This window comes from Hemitrygon akajei, chromosome 10 (assembly GCF_048418815.1).
Source record: "Hemitrygon akajei chromosome 10, sHemAka1.3, whole genome shotgun sequence".
Classification (NCBI taxonomy): Eukaryota; Metazoa; Chordata; class Chondrichthyes; order Myliobatiformes; family Dasyatidae; genus Hemitrygon; species Hemitrygon akajei.
In genome coordinates, this window is record NC_133133.1 from 3,051,081 (window position 1) to 3,069,775 (window position 18,695).

Genomic DNA, 18,695 nt, shown 5'->3' on the forward strand with positions numbered 1-18,695 from the left:
GCCAGGACTCCTGCACTCCCACCTGATGGTTGTAGGGAGACAACTGTTCCTGAAGCTGATGGTGTGGGACCCCAGGACTCCTGCACTCCCACCTGATGATTGTAGGGAGACAACTGTTCCTGAAGATGATGGGGTGGGACCCCAGGACTCCTGCACTCCCACCTGAAGGTTGTAGGGGGACAACTGTTCCTGAAGCTGATGGTGTGGGACGCCAGGACTCCTGCACTCCCACCTGATGGTTGTAGGGAGACAACTGTTCCTGAAGCTGATGGGGTGGGACACAAGGACTCCTGCACTCCCACCTGATGGTTGTAGGGGGACAACTGTTCCTGAAGCTGATGGGGTGGGACCCCAGGACTCCTGCATTCCCACCTGATGGTTATAGGGGACTACTGTTCCTTAAGCTGATGGGGTGGGACCCCAGGACTCCTGCATTCTCAACTGATGGTTGTAGGGTGACATCTGTTCCTGAAGCTGATGGGGTGGGATCCCAGGACTCCTGCACTACCACCTGATCGTTGAAGGGGGACAACTGTTCCTGAAACTGATGGGATGGGACCCCAGGACTCCTGCACTCCCACCTGATGGTTGTAGGGGGACAACTGTTCTTGAAGCTGATGGGATGGGACCCCAGGACTCCTGCACTCCCACCTGATGGTTGTAGGGAGACAACTGTTCCTGAAGCTGATGGGGTGGGACCCCAGGACTCCTGCACTCCCACCTGATGGGTGTAGGGAGACAACTGATTCTGAAGCTGATGGGGTGGAACCCCAGGACTCCTGCACTCCAACCTGATGGTTGTAGGGTGACAACTGTTCCTGAAGCTGATGATGTTGGACCCCAGGACACCTGCACTCCCACCTGATGGTTGTAGGGGGACAACCGTTCCTGAAGCTGATGGGGTGGGACGCCAGGACTCCTGCACTCCCACCTGATGGTTGTAGGGGCAACTGTTCCTGAATCTGATGGGGTGGGACGCCAGGACTCCTGCACTCCCACCTGATTGTTGTAGGGAGACAAATGTTCCTGAAGCTGATGATGTTGGACCCCAGGACTCCTGCACTCCCACCTGATGGTTGTAGGGAGACAACTGTTCCTGAAGCTGATGGGGTGGGAACCCAGGACTCCTGCACTCCCACCTGATCGTTGTAGAGTGACAACTGTTCCTGAAGCTGATGATGTTGGACCCCAGGACTCCTGCACTCCCACCTGATGGTTGTAGGGAGACAACTGTTCCTGAAGCTGATGGGGTGGGACCCCAGGACTCCTGCACTCCCACCTGATGGTTCTAGGGAGACAACTGTTCCTGAAGCTGATGGGGTGGGACCCCAGGACTCCTGCACATCCACCTGATGGTTGTAGGGAGACAACTGTTCCTGAAGCTGATGGGGTGGGACGCCAGGACTCCTGCACTCCCACCTGATGGTTGTAGGGAGACAACTGTTCCTGAAGCTGATGGTGTGGGACCCCAGGACTCCTGCACTCCCACCTGATGATTGTAGGGAGACAACTGTTCCTGAAGCTGATGGGGTGGGACCCCAGGACTCCTGCACTCCCACCTGAAGGTTGTAGGGGGACAACTGTTCCTGAAGCTGATGGTGTGGGACGCCAGGACTCCTGCACTCCCACCTGATGGTTATAGGGGACTACTGTTCCTTAAGCTGATGGGGTGGGACCCCAGGACTCCTGCATTCTCAACTGATGGTTGTAGGGTGACATCTGTTCCTGAAGCTGATGGGGTGGGACCCCAGGACTCCAGCACTCCCACCTGATGGTTGTAGGGGGACAACTGTTCCTGAAGCTGATGGGGTGGGAAACCAGGACTCCTGCACTCCAACCTGATGGTTGTAGGGAGACAACTGTTCCTGAAGCTGATGGGGTGGGATCCCAGGACTCCTGCACTACCACCTGATCGTTGAAGGGGGACAACTGTTCCTGAAACTGATGGGATGGGACCCCAGGACTCCTGCACTCCCACCTGATGGTTGTAGGGGGACAACTGTTCTTGAAGCTGATGGGATGAGACCCCAGGACTCCTGCACTCCCACCTTATGGTTGTAGGGAGACAACTGTTCCTGAAGCTGATGGGGTGGGACCCCAGGACTCCTGCACTCCCACCTGATGGTTGTAGGGAGACAACTGTTTCTGAAGCTGATGGGGTGGAACCCCAGGACTCCTGCACTCCAACCTGATGGTTGTAGGGTGACAACTGTTCCTGAAGCTGATGATGTTGGACCCCAGGACACCTGCACTCCCACCTGATGGTTGTAGGGGGACAACCGTTCCTGAAGCTGATGGGGTGGGACGCCAGGACTCCTGCACTCCCACCTGATGGTTGTAGGGGCAACTGTTCCTGAATCTGAAGGGGTGGGACGCCAGGACTCCTGCACTCCCACCTGATTGTTGTAGGGAGACAAATGTTCCTGAAGCTGATGATGTTGGACCCCAGGACTCCTGCACTCCCACCTGATGGTTGTAGGGAGTCAACTGTTCCTGAAGCTGATGGGGTGGGAACCCAGGACTCCTGCACTCCCACCTGATGGTTGTAGAGTGACAACTGTTCCTGAAGCTGATGATGTTGGACCCCAGGACTCCTGCACTCCCACCTGATGGTTGTAGGGAGACAACTGTTCCTGAAGCTGATGGGGTGGGACGCCAGGACTCCTGCACTCCCACCTGATGGTTGTAGGGAGACAACTGTTCCTGAAGCTGATGGTGTGGGACCCCAGGACTCCTGCACTCCCACCTGATGATTGTAGGGAGACAACTGTTCCTGAAGCTGATGGGGTGGGACCCCAGGACTCCTGCACTCCCACCTGAAGGTTGTAGGGGGACAACGGTTCCTGAAGCTGATGGTGTGGGACACAAGGACTCCTGCACTCCCACCTGATGGTTGTAGGGTGACAACTTTTCCTGAAGCTGATGGGGTGGGACACAAGGACTCCTGCACTCCCACCTGATGGTTGTAGGGGGACAACTGTTCCTGAAGCTGATGGGGTGGGACCCCAGGACTCCTGCATTCCTACCTGATGGTTATAGGGGACTACTGTTCCTGACGCTGATGGGGTGGGACCCCAGGACTCCTGCACTCCCACCTGAAGGTTGTAGGGGGACAACTGTTCCTGAAGCTGATGGTGTGGTACACAAGGACTCCTGCACTCCCACCTGATGGTTGTAGGGGGACAACCTTTCCTGAAGCTGATGGGGTGGGACGCCAGGACTCCTGCACTCCCACCTGATGGTTGTAGGGGCAACTGTTCCTGAATCTGATGGGGTGGGACGCCAGGACTCCTGCACTCCCACCTGATTGTTGTAGGGAGACAACTGTTCCTGAAGCTGATGATGTTGGACCCCAGGACTCCTGCACTCCCACCTGACGGTTGTAGGGGAACAACTATACCTGAAGCTGATGGGGTGGGACCCCAGGACTCCTGCACTCCCAACTGATGGATGTAGGGGGACAACTGTTCCTGAAGCTGATGGGGTGGGACCCCAGGACTCCTGCACTCCCACCTGATGGTTGTAGGGAGACAACTGTTCCTGAAGCTGATGGGGTGGGACCCCAGGACTCCTGCATTCCCACCTGATGGTTATAGGGGACTACTGTTCCTGAAGCTGATGGGGTGGGACCCCAGGACTCCTGCATTCTCAACTGATGGTTGTAGGGTGACATCTGTTCCTGAAGCTGATGGGGTGGGACCCCAGGACTCCTGCACTCCCACCTGATGGTTGTAGGGAGACAACTGTTCCTGAAGCTGATGGGGTGGGACCCCAGGACTCCTGCACTCCCACCTGATGGTTGTAGGGAGACAACTGTTCCTGAAGCTGATGGGGTGGGACCCCAGGACTCCTGCACTCCCACCTGATGGTTGTAGGGAGACAACTGTTCCTGAAGCTGATGGGGTGGGACCCCAGGACTCCTGCACTCCCACCTGATGGTTGTAGGGTGACAACTGTTCCTGAAGCTGATGGGGTGGGACGCCAGGACTCCTGCACACCCACATGATGGTTGTAGGGAGACAACTGTTCCTGAAGCTGATGGTGTGGGACCCCAGGACTCCTGCACTCCCACCTGATGATTGTAGGGAGACAACTGTTCCTGAAGCTGATGGGGTGGGACCCCAGGACTCCTGCACTCCCACCTGAAGGTTGTAGGGGGACAACTGTTCCTGAAGCTGATGGTGTGGGACACAAGGACTCCTGCACTCCCACCTGATGGTTGTAGGGTGACAACTTTTCCTGAAGCTGATGGGGTGGGACACAAGGACTCCTGCACTCCCACCTGATGGTTGTAGGGGGACAACTGTTCCTGAAGCTGATGGGGTGGGACCCCAGGACTCCTGCATTCCCACCTGATGGTTATAGGGGACTACTGTTCCTGACGCTGATGGGGTGGGACCCCAGGACTCCTGCACTCCCACCTGAAGGTTGTAGGGGGACAACTGTTCCTGAAGCTGATGATGTGGTACACAAGGACTCCTGCACTCCCACCTGATGGTTGTAGGGAGACAACTGTTCCTGAAGCTGATGGGGTGGGACCCCAGGACTCCTGCATTCCCACCTGATGGTTATAGGGGACTACTGTTCCTGAAGCTGATGGGGTGGGACCCCAGGACTCCTGCATTCTCAACTGATGGTTGTAGGGTGACATCTGTTCCTGAAGCTGATGGGGTGGGACCCCAGGACTCCTGCACTCCCACCTGATGGTTGTAGGGAGACAACTGTTCCTGAAGCTGATGGGGTGGGACCCCAGGACTCCTGCACTCCCACCTCATGGTTGTAGGGAGACAACTGTTCCTGAAGCTGATGGGGTGGGACCCCAGGACTCCTGCACTCCCACCTGATGGTTGTAGGGAGACAACTGTTCCTGAAGCTGATGGGGTGGGACCCCAGGACTCCTGCACTCCCACCTGATGGTTGTAGGGTGACAACTGTTCCTGAAGCTGATGGGGTGGGACGCCAGGACTCCTGCACACCCACATGATGGTTGTAGGGAGACAACTGTTCCTGAAGCTGATGGTGTGGGACCCCAGGACTCCTGCACTCCCACCTGATGATTGTAGGGAGACAACTGTTCCTGAAGCTGATGGGGTGGGACCCCAGGACTCCTGCACTCCCACCTGAAGGTTGTAGGGGGACAACTGTTCCTGAAGCTGATGGTGTGGGACACAAGGACTCCTGCACTCCCACCTGATGGTTGTAGGGTGACAACTTTTCCTGAAGCTGATGGGGTGGGACACAAGGACTCCTGCACTCCCACCTGATGGTTGTAGGGGGACAACTGTTCCTGAAGCTGATGGGGTGGGACCCCAGGACTCCTGCATTCCCACCTGATGGTTATAGGGGACTACTGTTCCTGACGCTGATGGGGTGGGACCCCAGGACTCCTGCACTCCCACCTGAAGGTTGTAGGGGGACAACTGTTCCTGAAGCTGATGATGTGGTACACAAGGACTCCTGCACTCCCACCTGATGGTTGTAGGGGGACAACCGTTCCTGAAGCTGATGGGGTGGGACGCCAGGACTCCTGCACTCCCACCTGATGGTTGTAGGGGCAACTGTTCCTGAATCTGATGGGGTGGGACGCCAGGACTCCTGCACTCCCACCTGATTGTTGTAGGGAGACAACTGTTCCTGAAGCTGATGATGTTGGACCCCAGGACTCCTGCACTCCCACATGACGGTTGTAGGGGAACAACTATACCTGAAGCTGATGGGGTGGGACCCCAGGACTCCTGCACTCCCACCTGATGGATGTAGGGGGACAACTGTTCCTGAAGCTGATGGGGTGGGACGCCAGGACTCCTGCACTCCCACCTGAGGGTTGTAGGGGGACAACTGTTCCTGAAGCTGATGGGGTGGGACCCCAGGACTCCTGCATTCCCACCTGATGGTTATAGGGGACTACTGTTCCTGACGCTGATGGGGTGGGACCCCAGGACTCCTGCACTCCCACCTGAAGGTTGTAGGGGGACAACTGTTCCTGAAGCTGATGGTGTGGTACACAAGGACTCCTGCACTCCCACCTGATGGTTGTAGGGGGACAACCGTTCCTGAAGCTGATGGGGTGGGACGCCAGGACTCCTGCACTCCCACCTGATGGTTGTAGGGGCAACTGTTCCTGAATCTGATGGGGTGGGACGCCAGGACTCCTGCACTCCCACCTGATTGTTGTAGGGAGACAACTGTTCCTGAAGCTGATGATGTTGGACCCCAGGACTCCTGCACTCCCACCTGACGGTTGTAGGGGAACAACTATACCTGAAGCTGATGGGGTGGGACCCCAGGACTCCTGCACTCCCACCTGATGGATGTAGGGGGACAACTGTTCCTGAAGCTGATGGGGTGGGACCCCAGGACTCCTGCACTCCCACCTGATGGTTGTAGGGAGACAACTGTTCCTGAAGCTGATGGGGTGGGACCCCAGGACTCCTGCATTCCCACCTGATGGTTATAGGGGACTACTGTTCTTGAAGCTGATGGGGTGGGACCCCAGGACTCCTGCATTCTCAACTGATGGTTGTAGGGTGACATCTGTTCCTGAAGCTGATGGGGTGGGACCCCAGGACTCCTGCACTCCCACCTGATGGTTGTAGGGAGACAACTGTTCCTGAAGCTGATGGGGTGGGACCCCAGGACTCCTGCACTCCCACCTGATGGTTGTAGGGAGACAACTGTTCCTGAAGCTGATGGGGTGGGACCCCAGGACTCCTGCACTCCCACCTGATGGTTGTAGGGAGACAACTGTTCCTGAAGCTGATGGGGTGGGACCCCAGGACTCCTGCACTCCCACCTGATGGTTGTAGGGTGACAACTGTTCCTGAAGCTGATGGGGTGGGACGCCAGGACTCCTGCACACCCACATGATGGTTGTAGGGAGACAACTGTTCCTGAAGCTGATGGTGTGGGACCCCAGGACTCCTGCACTCCCACCTGATGATTGTAGGGAGACAACTGTTCCTGAAGCTGATGGGGTGGGACCCCAGGACTCCTGCACTCCCACCTGAAGGTTGTAGGGGGACAACTGTTCCTGAAGCTGATGGTGTGGGACACAAGGACTCCTGCACTCCCACCTGATGGTTGTAGGGTGACAACTTTTCCTGAAGCTGATGGGGTGGGACACAAGGACTCCTGCACTCCCACCTGATGGTTGTAGGGGGACAACTGTTCCTGAAGCTGATGGGGTGGGACCCCAGGACTCCTGCATTCCCACCTGATGGTTATAGGGGACTACTGTTCCTGACGCTGATGGGGTGGGACCCCAGGACTCCTGCACTCCCACCTGAAGGTTGTAGGGGGACAACTGTTCCTGAAGCTGATGATGTGGTACACAAGGACTCCTGCACTCCCACCTGATGGTTGTAGGGGGACAACCGTTCCTGAAGCTGATGGGGTGGGACGCCAGGACTCCTGCACTCCCACCTGATGGTTGTAGGGGCAACTGTTCCTGAATCTGATGGGGTGGGACGCCAGGACTCCTGCACTCCCACCTGATTGTTGTAGGGAGACAACTGTTCCTGAAGCTGATGATGTTGGACCCCAGGACTCCTGCACTCCCACCTGACGGTTGTAGGGGAACAACTATACCTGAAGCTGATGGGGTGGGACCCCAGGACTCCTGCACTCCCACCTGATGGATGTAGGGGGACAACTGTTCCTGAAGCTGATGGGGTGGGACGCCAGGACTCCTGCACTCCCACCTGAGGGTTGTAGGGGCAACTGTTCCTGAATCTGATGGGGTGGGACGCCAGGACTCCTGCACTCCCACCTGATGGTTGTAGGGAGACAACTGTTCCTGAAGCTGATGATGTTGGACCCCAGGACTCCTGCACTCCCACCTGATGGTTGTAGGGAGACAACTGTTCCTGAAGCTGATGGGGTGGGAACCCAGGACTCCTGCACTCCCACCTGATGGTTGTAGAGTGACAACTGTTCCTGAAGCTGATGATGTTGGACCCCAGGACTCCTGCACTCCCACCTGATGGTTATAGGGGACAACTGTTCCTGAAGCTGATGGGGTGGGACCCCAGGACTCCTGCACTCCCACCTGATGGTTGTAGGGAGACAACTGTTCCTGAAGCTGATGGGGTGGGACCCCAGGACTCCTGCACTCCCACCTGAAGGTTGTAGGGGGACAACTGTTCCTGAAGCTGATGGTGTGGGACGCCAGGACTCCTGCACTCCCACCTGATGGTTATAGGGGACTACTGTTCCTTAAGCTGATGGGGTGGGACCCCAGGACTCCTGCATTCTCAACTGATGGTTGTAGGGTGACATCTGTTCCTGAAGCTGATGGGGTGGGACCCCAGGACTCCTGCACTCCCACCTGATGGTTGTAGGGGGACAACTGTTCCTGAAGCTGATGGGGTGGGAAACCAGGACTCCTGCACTCCAACCTGATGGTTGTAGGGAGACAACTGTTCCTGAAGCCGATGGGGTGGGATCCCAGGACTCCTGCACTACCACCTGATCGTTGAAGGGGGACAACTGTTCCAGAAACTGATGGGATGGGACCCCAGGACTCCTGCACTCCCACCTGATGGTTGTAGGGGGACAACTGTTCTTGAAGCTGATGGGATGAGACCCCAGGACTCCTGCACTCCCACCTGATGGTTGTAGGGAGACAACTGTTCCTGAAGCTGATGGGGTGGGACCCCAGGACTCCTGCACTCCAACCTGATGGTTGTAGGGAGACAACTGTTTCTGAAGCTGATGGGGTGGAACCCCAGGACTCCTGCACTCCAACCTGATGGTTGTAGGGTGACAACTGTTCCTGAAGCTGATGATGTTGGACCCCAGGACACCTGCACTCCCACCTGATGGTTGTAGGGGGACAACCGTTCCTGAAGCTGATGGGGTGGGACGCCAGGACTCCTGCACTCCCACCTGATGGTTGTAGGGGCAACTGTTCCTGAATCTGATGGGGTGGGACGCCAGGACTCCTGCACTCCCACCTGATTGTTGTAGGGAGACAAATGTTCCTGAAGCTGGTGATGTTGGACCCCAGGACTCCTGCACTCCCACCTGATGGTTGTAGGGAGACAACTGTTCCTGAAGCTGATGGGGTGGGAACCCAGGACTCCTGCACTCCCACCTGATGGTTGTAGAGTGACAACTGTTCCTGAAGCTGATGATGTTGGACCCCAGGACTCCTGCACTCCCACCTGATTGTTGTAGGGAGACAACTGTTCCTGAAGCTGATGGGGTGGGACGCCAGGACTCCTGCACTCCCACCTGATGGTTGTAGGGAGACAACTGTTCCTGAAGCTGATGGTGTGGGACCCCAGGACTCCTGCACTCCCACCTGATGATTGTAGGGAGACAACTGTTCCTGAAGCTGATGGGGTGGGACCCCAGGACTCCTGCACTCCCACCTGAAGGTTGTAGGGGGACAACGGTTCCTGAAGCTGATGGTGTGGGACACAAGGACTCCTGCACTCCCACCTGATGGTTGTAGGGTGACAACTTTTCCTGAAGCTGATGGGGTGGGACACAAGGACTCCTGCACTCCCACCTGATGGTTGTAGGGGGACAACTGTTCCTGAAGCTGATGGGGTGGGACCCCAGGACTCCTGCATTCCCACCTGATGGTTATAGGGGACTACTGTTCCTGACGCTGATGGGGTGGGACCCCAGGACTCCTGCACTCCCACCTGAAGGTTGTAGGGGGACAACTGTTCCTGAAGCTGATGGTGTGGTACACAAGGACTCCTGCACTCCCACCTGATGGTTGTAGGGGGACAACCGTTCCTGAAGCTGATGGGGTGGGACGCCAGGACTCCTGCACTCCCACCTGATGGTTGTAGGGGCAACTGTTCCTGAATCTGATGGGGTGGGACGCCAGGACTCCTGCACTCCCACCTGATTGTTGTAGGGAGACAACTGTTCCTGAAGCTGATGATGTTGGACCCCAGGACTCCTGCACTCCCACCTGACGGTTGTAGGGGAACAACTATACCTGAAGCTGATGGGGTGGGACCCCAGGACTACTGCACTCCCACCTGATGGATGTAGGGGGACAACTGTTCCTGAAGCTGATGGGGTGGGACCCCAGGACTCCTGCACTCCCACCTGATGGTTGTAGGGAGACAACTGTTCCTGAAGCTGATGGGGTGGGACCCCAGGACTCCTGCATTCCCACCTGATGGTTATAGGGGACTACTGTTCCTGAAGCTGATGGGGTGGGACCCCAGGACTCCTGCATTCTCAACTGATGGTTGTAGGGTGACATCTGTTCCTGAAGCTGATGGGGTGGGACCCCAGGACTCCTGCACTCCCACCTGATGGTTGTAGGGAGACAACTGTTCCTGAAGCTGATGGGGTGGGACCCCAGGACTCCTGCACTCCCACCTGATGGTTGTAGGGAGACAACTGTTCCTGAAGCTGATGGGGTGGGACCCCAGGACTCCTGCACTCCCACCTGATGGTTGTAGGGAGTCAACTGTTCCTGAAGCTGATGGGGTGGGACCCCAGGACTCCTGCACTCCCACCTGATGGTTGTAGGGTGACAACTGTTCCTGAAGCTGATGGGGTGGGACGCCAGGACTCCTGCACTCCCACATGATGGTTGTAGGGAGACAACTGTTCCTGAAGCTGATGGTGTGGGACCCCAGGACTCCTGCACTCCCACCTGATGATTGTAGGGAGACAACTGTTCCTGAAGCTGATGGGGTGGGACCCCAGGACTCCTGCACTCCCACCTGAAGGTTGTAGGGGGACAACTGTTCCTGAAGCTGATGGTGTGGGACACAAGGACTCCTGCACTCCCACCTGATGGTTGTAGGGTGACAACTTTTCCTGAAGCTGATGGGGTGGGACACAAGGACTCCTGCACTCCCACCTGATGGTTGTAGGGGGACAACTGTTCCTGAAGCTGATGGGGTGGGACCCCAGGACTCCTGCATTCCCACCTGATGGTTATAGGGGACTACTGTTCCTGACGCTGATGGGGTGGGACCCCAGGACTCCTGCACTCCCACCTGAAGGTTGTAGGGGGACAACTGTTCCTGAAGCTGATGATGTGGTACACAAGGACTCCTGCACTCCCACCTGATGGTTGTAGGGGGACAACCGTTCCTGAAGCTGATGGGGTGGGACGCCAGGACTCCTGCACTCCCACCTGATGGTTGTAGGGGCAACTGTTCCTGAATCTGATTGGGTGGGACGCCTGGACTCCTGCACTCCCACCTGATTGTTGTAGGGAGACAACTGTTCCTGAAGCTGATGATGTTGGACCCCAGGACTCCTGCACTCCCACCTGACGGTTGTAGGGGAACAACTATACCTGAAGCTGATGGGGTGGGACCCCAGGACTCCTGCACTCCCACCTGATGGATGTAGGGGGACAACTGTTCCTGAAGCTGATGGGGTGGGACGCCAGGACTCCTGCACTCCCACCTGAGGGTTGTAGGGGCAACTGTTCCTGAATCTGATGGGGTGGGACGCCAGGACTCCTGCACTCCCACCTGATGGTTGTAGGGAGTCAACTGTTCCTGAAGCTGATGATGTTGGACCCCAGGACTCCTGCACTCCCACCTGATGGTTGTAGGGAGACAACTGTTCCTGAAGCTGATGGGGTGGGAACCCAGGACTCCTGCACTCCCACCTGATGGTTGTAGAGTGACAACTGTTCCTGAAGCTGATGATGTTGGACCCCAGGACTCCTGCACTCCCACCTGATGGTTATAGGGGACAACTGTTCCTGAAGCTGATGGGGTGGGACCCCAGGACTCCTGCACTCCCACCTGATGGTTGTAGGGAGACAACTGTTCCTGAAGCTGATGGGGTGGGACCCCAGGACTCCTGCACTGCCACCTGATGGTTGTAGGGGGACAACTGTTCCTGAAGCTGATGGGGTGGGACCCCAGGACTCCTGCACTCCCACCTGATGGTTGTAGGGAGACAACTGTATCTGAAGCTGATGGGGTGGAACCCCAGGACTCCTGCACTCCAACCTGATGGTTGTAGGGTGACAACTGTTCCTGAAGCTGATGATGTTGGACCCCAGGACTCCTGCACTCCCACCTGATGGTTGTAGGGGGACAACCGTTCCTGAAGCTGATGGGGTGGGACTGCCAGGACTCCTGCACTCCCACCTGATGGTTGTAGGGGCAACTGTTCCTGAATCTGATGGGGTGGGACGCCAGGACTCCTGCACTCCCACCTGATTGTTGTAGGGAGACAAATGTTCCTGAAGCTGATGATGTTGGACCCCAGGACTCCTGCACTCCCACCTGATGGTTGTAGGGAGACAACTGTTCCTGAAGCTGATGGGGTGGGAACCCAGGACTCCTGCACTCCCACCTGATGGTTGTAGGGAGACAACTGTTCCTGAAGCTGATGATGTTGGACCCCAGGACACCTGCACTCCCACCTGATGGTTGTAGGGGGACAACCGTTCCTGAAGCTGATGGGGTGGGACGCCAGGACTCCTGCACTCCCACCTGATGGTTGTAGGGGCAACTGTTCCTGAATCTGATGGGGTGGGACGCCAGGACTCCTGCACTCCCACCTGATTGTTGTAGGGAGACAAATGTTCCTGAAGCTGATGATGTTGGACCCCAGGACTCCTGCACTCCCACCTGATGGTTGTAGGGAGACAACTGTTCCTGAAGCTGATGGGGTGGGAACCCAGGACTCCTGCACTCCCACCTGATGGTTGTAGAGTGACAACTGTTCCTGAAGCTGATGATGTTGGACCCCAGGACTCCTGCACTCCCACCTGATGGTTGTAGGGAGACAACTGTTCCTGAAGCTGATGGGGTGGGACGCCAGGACTCCTGCACTCCCACCTGATGGTTGTAGGGAGACAACTGTTCCTGAAGCTGATGGTGTGGGACCCCAGGACTCCTGCACACCCACCTGATGATTGTAGGGAGACAACTGTTCCTGAAGCTGATGGGGTGGGACCCCAGGACTCCTGCACTCCCACCTGAAGGTTGTAGGGGGACAACTGTTCCTGAAGCTGATGGTGTGGGACACAAGGACTCCTGCACTCCCACCTGATGGTTGTAGGGGGTCAACTGTTCCTGAAGCTGATGGGGTGGGACCCCAGGACTCCTGCATTCCCACCTGATGGTTATAGGGGACTACTGTTCCTGAAGCTGATGGGGTGGGACCCCAGGACTCCTGCATTCTCAACTGATGGTTGTAGGGTGACATCTGTTCCTGAAGCTGATGGGGTGGGACCCCAGGACTCCTGCACTCCCACCTGATGGTTGTAGGGAGACAACTGTTCCTGAAGCTGATGGGGTGGGACCCCAGGACTCCTGCACTCCCACCTGATGGTTGTAGGGAGACAACTGTTCCTGAAGCTGATGGGGTGGGACCCCAGGACTCCTGCACTCCCACCTGATGGTTGTAGGGAGACAACTGTTCCTGAAGCTGATGGGGTGGGACCCCAGGAATCCTGCACTCCCACCTGATGGTTGTAGGGAGACAACTGTTCCTGAAACTAATGGGGTGGGACGCCAGGACTCCTGCACTCCCACATGATGGTTGTAGGGAGACAACTGTTCCTGAAGCTGATGGTGTGGGACCCCAGGACTCCTGCACTCCCACCTGATGATTGTAGGGAGACAACCGTTCCTGAAGCTGATGGGGTGGGACCCCAGGACTCCTGCACTCCCACCTGAAGGTTGTAGGGGGACAACTGTTCCTGAAGCTGATGGTGTGGGACACAAGGACTCCTGCACTCCCACCTGATGGTTGTAGGGTGACAACTTTTCCTGAAGCTGATGGGGTGGGACACAAGGACTCCTGCACTCCCACCTGATGGTTGTAGGGGGACAACTGTTCCTGAAGCTGATGGGGTGGGACCCCAGGACTCCTGCATTCCCACCTGATGGTTATAGGGGACTACTGTTCCTGACGCTGATGGGGTGGGACCCCAGGACTCCTGCACTCCCACCTGAAGGTTGTAGGGGGACAACTGTTCCTGAAGCTGATGATGTTGGACCCCAGGACTCCTGCACTCCCACCTGATGGTTGTAGGGGAACAACTATACCTGAAGCTGATGGGGTGGGACCCCAGGACTCCTGCACTCCCTCCTGATGGATGTAGGGGGACAACTGTTCCTGAAGCTGATGGGGTGGAACCCCAGGACTCCTGCACTCCCACCAGATGGTTGTAGGGTGACAACTGTTCCTAAAGCTGATGGGGTGGGACCCCAGGACTCCTGCACTCCCACCTGATGGTTGTAGGGAGACAACTGTTCCTGAAGCTGATGGCGTGGGACGCCAGGACACCTGGAATCCCACCTGATGGTTGTAGGGGGACAACTGTTCCTGAAGCTGATGGGATGGGACCCCAGGACCCCTGCACTCCCACCTGATGGTTGTAGGGAGACAACTGTTCCTGAAGCTGATGGCGTGGGACACCAGGACTCCTGCACTCCCACCTGATGGTTGTAGGGGGACAACTGTTCCTGAAGCTGATGGGGTGGGACGCCAGGACTCCTGCACTCCCACCTGAGGGTTGTAGGGGCAACTGTTCCTGAATCTGATGGGGTGGGACGCCAGGACTCCTGCACTCCCACCTGATGGTTGTAGGGAGACAACTGTTCCTGAAGCTGATGATGTTGGACCCCAGGACTCCTGCACTCCCACCTGATGGTTGTAGGGAGACCACTGTTCCTGAAGCTGATGGGGTGGGAACCCAGGACTCCTGCACTCCCACCTGATGGTTGTAGAGTGACAACTGTTCCTGAAGCTGATGATGTTGGACCCCAGGACTCCTGCACTCCCACCTGATTGTTATAGGGGACAACTGTTCCTGAAGCTGATGGGGTGGGACCCCAGGACTCCTGCAATCCCACCTGATGGTTGTAGGGAGACAACTGTTCCTGAAGCTGATGGGGTGGGACCCCAGTACTCCTGCACTCCCACCTGATGGTTGTAGGGAGACAACTGTTCCTGAAGCTGATGGGGTGGGACGCCAGGACTCCTGCACTCCCACCTGATGGTTGTAGGGAGACAACTGTTTCTGAAGCTGATGGGGTGGAACCCCAGGACTCCTGCAATCCAACCTGATGGTTGTAGGGTGACAACTGTTCCTGAAGCTGATGATGTTGGACCCCAGGACTCCTGCACTCCCACCTGATGGTTGTAGGGGGACAACCGTTCCTGAAGCTGATGGGGTGGGACGCCAGGACTCCTGCACTCCCACCTGATGGTTGTAGGGGCAACTGTTCCTGAATCTGATGGGGTGGGACGCCAGGACTCCTGCACTCCCACCTGATTGTTGTAGGGAGACAAATGTTCCTGAAGCTGATGATGTTGGACCCCAGGACTCCTGCACTCCCACCTGATGGTTGTAGGGAGACAACTGTTCCTGAAGCTGATGGGGTGGGAACCCAGGACTCCTGCACTCCCACCTGATGGTTGTAGGGAGACAACTGTTCCTGAAGCTGATGATGTTGGACCCCAGGACACCTGCACTCCCACCTGATGGTTGTAGGGGGACAACCGTTCCTGAAGCTGATGGGGTGGGACGCCAGGACTCCTGCACTCCCACCTGATGGTTGTAGGGGTAACTGTTCCTGAATCTGATGGGGTGGGACGCCAGGACTCCTGCACTCCCACCTGATTGTTGTAGGGAGACAAATGTTCCTGAAGCTGATGATGTTGGACCCCAGGACTCCTGCACTCCCACCTGATGGTTGTAGGGAGACAACTGTTCCTGAAGCTGATGGGGTGGGAACCCAGGACTCCTGCACTCCCACCTGATGGTTGTAGAGTGACAACTGTTCCTGAAGCTGATGATGTTGGACCCCAGGACTCCTGCACTCCCACCTGATGGTTGTAGGGTGACAACTGTTCCTGAAGCTGATGGGGTGGGACGCCAGGACTCCTGCACTCCCACCTGATGGTTGTAGGGAGACAACTGTTCCTGAAGCTGATGGGGTGGGACCCCAGGACTCCTGCACTCCCACCTGATGATTGTAGGGAGACAACTGTTCCTGAAGCTGATGGGGTGGGACCCCAGGACTCCTGCACTCCCACCTGAAGGTTGTAGGGGGACAACTGTTCCTGAAGCTGATGGTGTGGGACACAAGGACTCCTGCACTCCCACCTGATGGTTGTAGGGTGACAACTGTTCCTGAAGCTGATGGGGTGGGACACAAGGACTCCTGCACTCCCACCTGATGGTTGTAGGGGGTCAACTGTTCCTGAAGCTGATGGGGTGGGACCCCAGGACTCCTGCATTTCCACCTGATGGTTATAGGGGACTACTGTTCCTGAAGCTGATGGGGTGGGACCCCAGGACTCCTGCATTCTCAACTGATGGTTGTAGGGTGACATCTGTTCCTGAAGCTGATGGGGTGGGACCCCAGGACTCCTGCACTCCCACCTGATGGTTGTAGGGAGACAACTGTTCCTGAAGCTGATGGGGTGGGACCCCAGGACTCCTGCACTCCCACCTGATGGTTGTAGGGAGACAACTGTTCCTGAAGCTGATGGGGTGGGACGCCAGGACTCCTGCACTCCCACATGATGGTTGTAGGGAGACAACTGTTCCTGAAGCTGATGGTGTGGGACCCCAGGACTCCTGCACTCCCACCTGATGATTGTAGGGAGACAACTGTTCCTGAAGCTGATGGGGTGGGACCCCAGGACTCCTGCACTCCCACCTGAAGGTTGTAGGGGGACAACTGTTCCTGAAGCTGATGGTGTGGGACACAAGGACTCCTGCACTCCCACCTGATGGTTGTAGGGTGACAACTGTTCCTGAAGCTGATGGGGTGGGACACAAGGACTCCTGCACTCCCACCTGATGGTTGTAGGGGGACAACTGTTCCTGAAGCTGATGGGGTGGGACCCCAGGACTCCTGCATTCCCACCTGATGGTTATAGGGGACTACTGTTCCTGACGCTGATGGGGTGGGACCCCAGGACTCCTGCATTCCCAACTGATGGTTGTAGGGTGACATCTGTTCCTGAAGCTGATGGGGTGGGACCCCAGGACTCCTGCACTCCCACCTGATGGTTGTAGGGGGACAACTGTTCCTGAAGCTGATGGGGTGGGAAACCAGGACTCCTGCACTCCAACCTGATGGTTGTAGGGAGACAACTGTTCCTGAAACTGATGGGTGGGATCCCAGGACTCCTGCACTCCCACCTGATGGTTGTAGGGAGACAACTGTTCCTGAAGCTGATGGGGTGGGACCCCAGGACTCCTGCACTCCCACCTGATGGTTGTAGGGAGACAACTGTTCCTGAAGCTGATGGGGTGGGACCCCAGGACTCCTGCACTCCCACCTGATGGTTCTAGGGAGACAACTGTTCCTGAAGCTGATGATGTTGGACCGCAGGACTCCTGCACTCCCACCTGATGGTTGTAGGGAGACAACTGTTCCTGAAGCTGATGGGGTGGGAACCCAGGACTCCTGCACTCCCACCTGATGGTTGTAGAGTGACAACTGTTCCTGAAGCTGATGATGTTGGACCCCAGGAATCCTGCACTCCCACCTGATGGTTATAGGGGACAACTGTTCCTGAAGCTGATGGGGTGGGACCCCAGGACTCCTGCACTCCCACCTGATGGTTGTAGGGAGACAACTGTTCCTGAGGCTGATGGGGTGGGACCCCAGGACTCCTGCACTCCCACCTGATGGTTGTAGGGGGACAACTGTTCCTGAAGCTGATGGGTTGGGACCCCAGGACTCCTGCATTCCCACCTGATGGTTGTAGGGGGACAACTGTTCCTGAAGCTGATGGGTTGTGAACCCAGGACTCCTGCACTCCCACCTGATGGTTGTAGAGTGACAACTGTTCCTGAAGCAAATGATGTTGTTCCCCAGGACTCCTGCACTCCCACCTGATGGTTGTAGGGAGACAACTGTTCCTGAAGCTGATGTGGTGGGACCCCAGGACACCTGCACACCCACCTGAAGGTTGTAGGGGGACAACTGTTCCTGAAGCTGATGGTGTGGGACACAAGGACACCTGCACTCCCACCTGATGGTTGTAGGGGGACAACTGTTCCTGAAGCTGATGGGGTGGGACCCCAGGACTCCTGCATTCCCACCTGATGGTTGTAGGGTGACAACTGTTCCTGAAGCTGATGGGGTGTGAACCCAGGACTCCTGCACTCCCACCTGATGGTTGTAGAGTGACAACTGTTCCTGAAGCTGATGATGTTGGTCCCCAGGACTCCTGCACTCCCACCTGATGGTTGTAGGGAGACAACTGTTCCTGAAGCTGATGTGGTGGGACCCCAGGACTCCTGCACTCCCACCTGATGGTTGTAGGGGGACAGCTGTTCCTGAAGCTGATGCGGTGGGACGCCAGGACTCCTGCACTCCCACCTGATGGTTGTAGGGGCAACTGTTCCTGAAGCTGATGGGGTGGGACCCCAGGACTCCTGCACTCCCACCTGATGGTTGTAGGGGGACAACTGTTCCTGAAGCTGATGGGGTGGGAAACCAGGACTCCTGCATTCCCAACTGATGGTTGTAGGGTGACATCTGTTCCTGAAGCTGATGGGGTGGGAAACCAGGGCTCCTGCACTCCAACCGGATGGTTGTAGGGAGACAACTGTTCCTGAAGCTGATGGGGTGGGATCCCAGGACTCCTGCACTCCCACCTGATGGTTGTAGGGAGACAACTGTTCCTGAAGCTGATGGGGTGGTACCCCAGGAATCCTGCACTCCCACCTGATGGTTGTAGGGGGACAACTGTTCCTGAAGCTGATG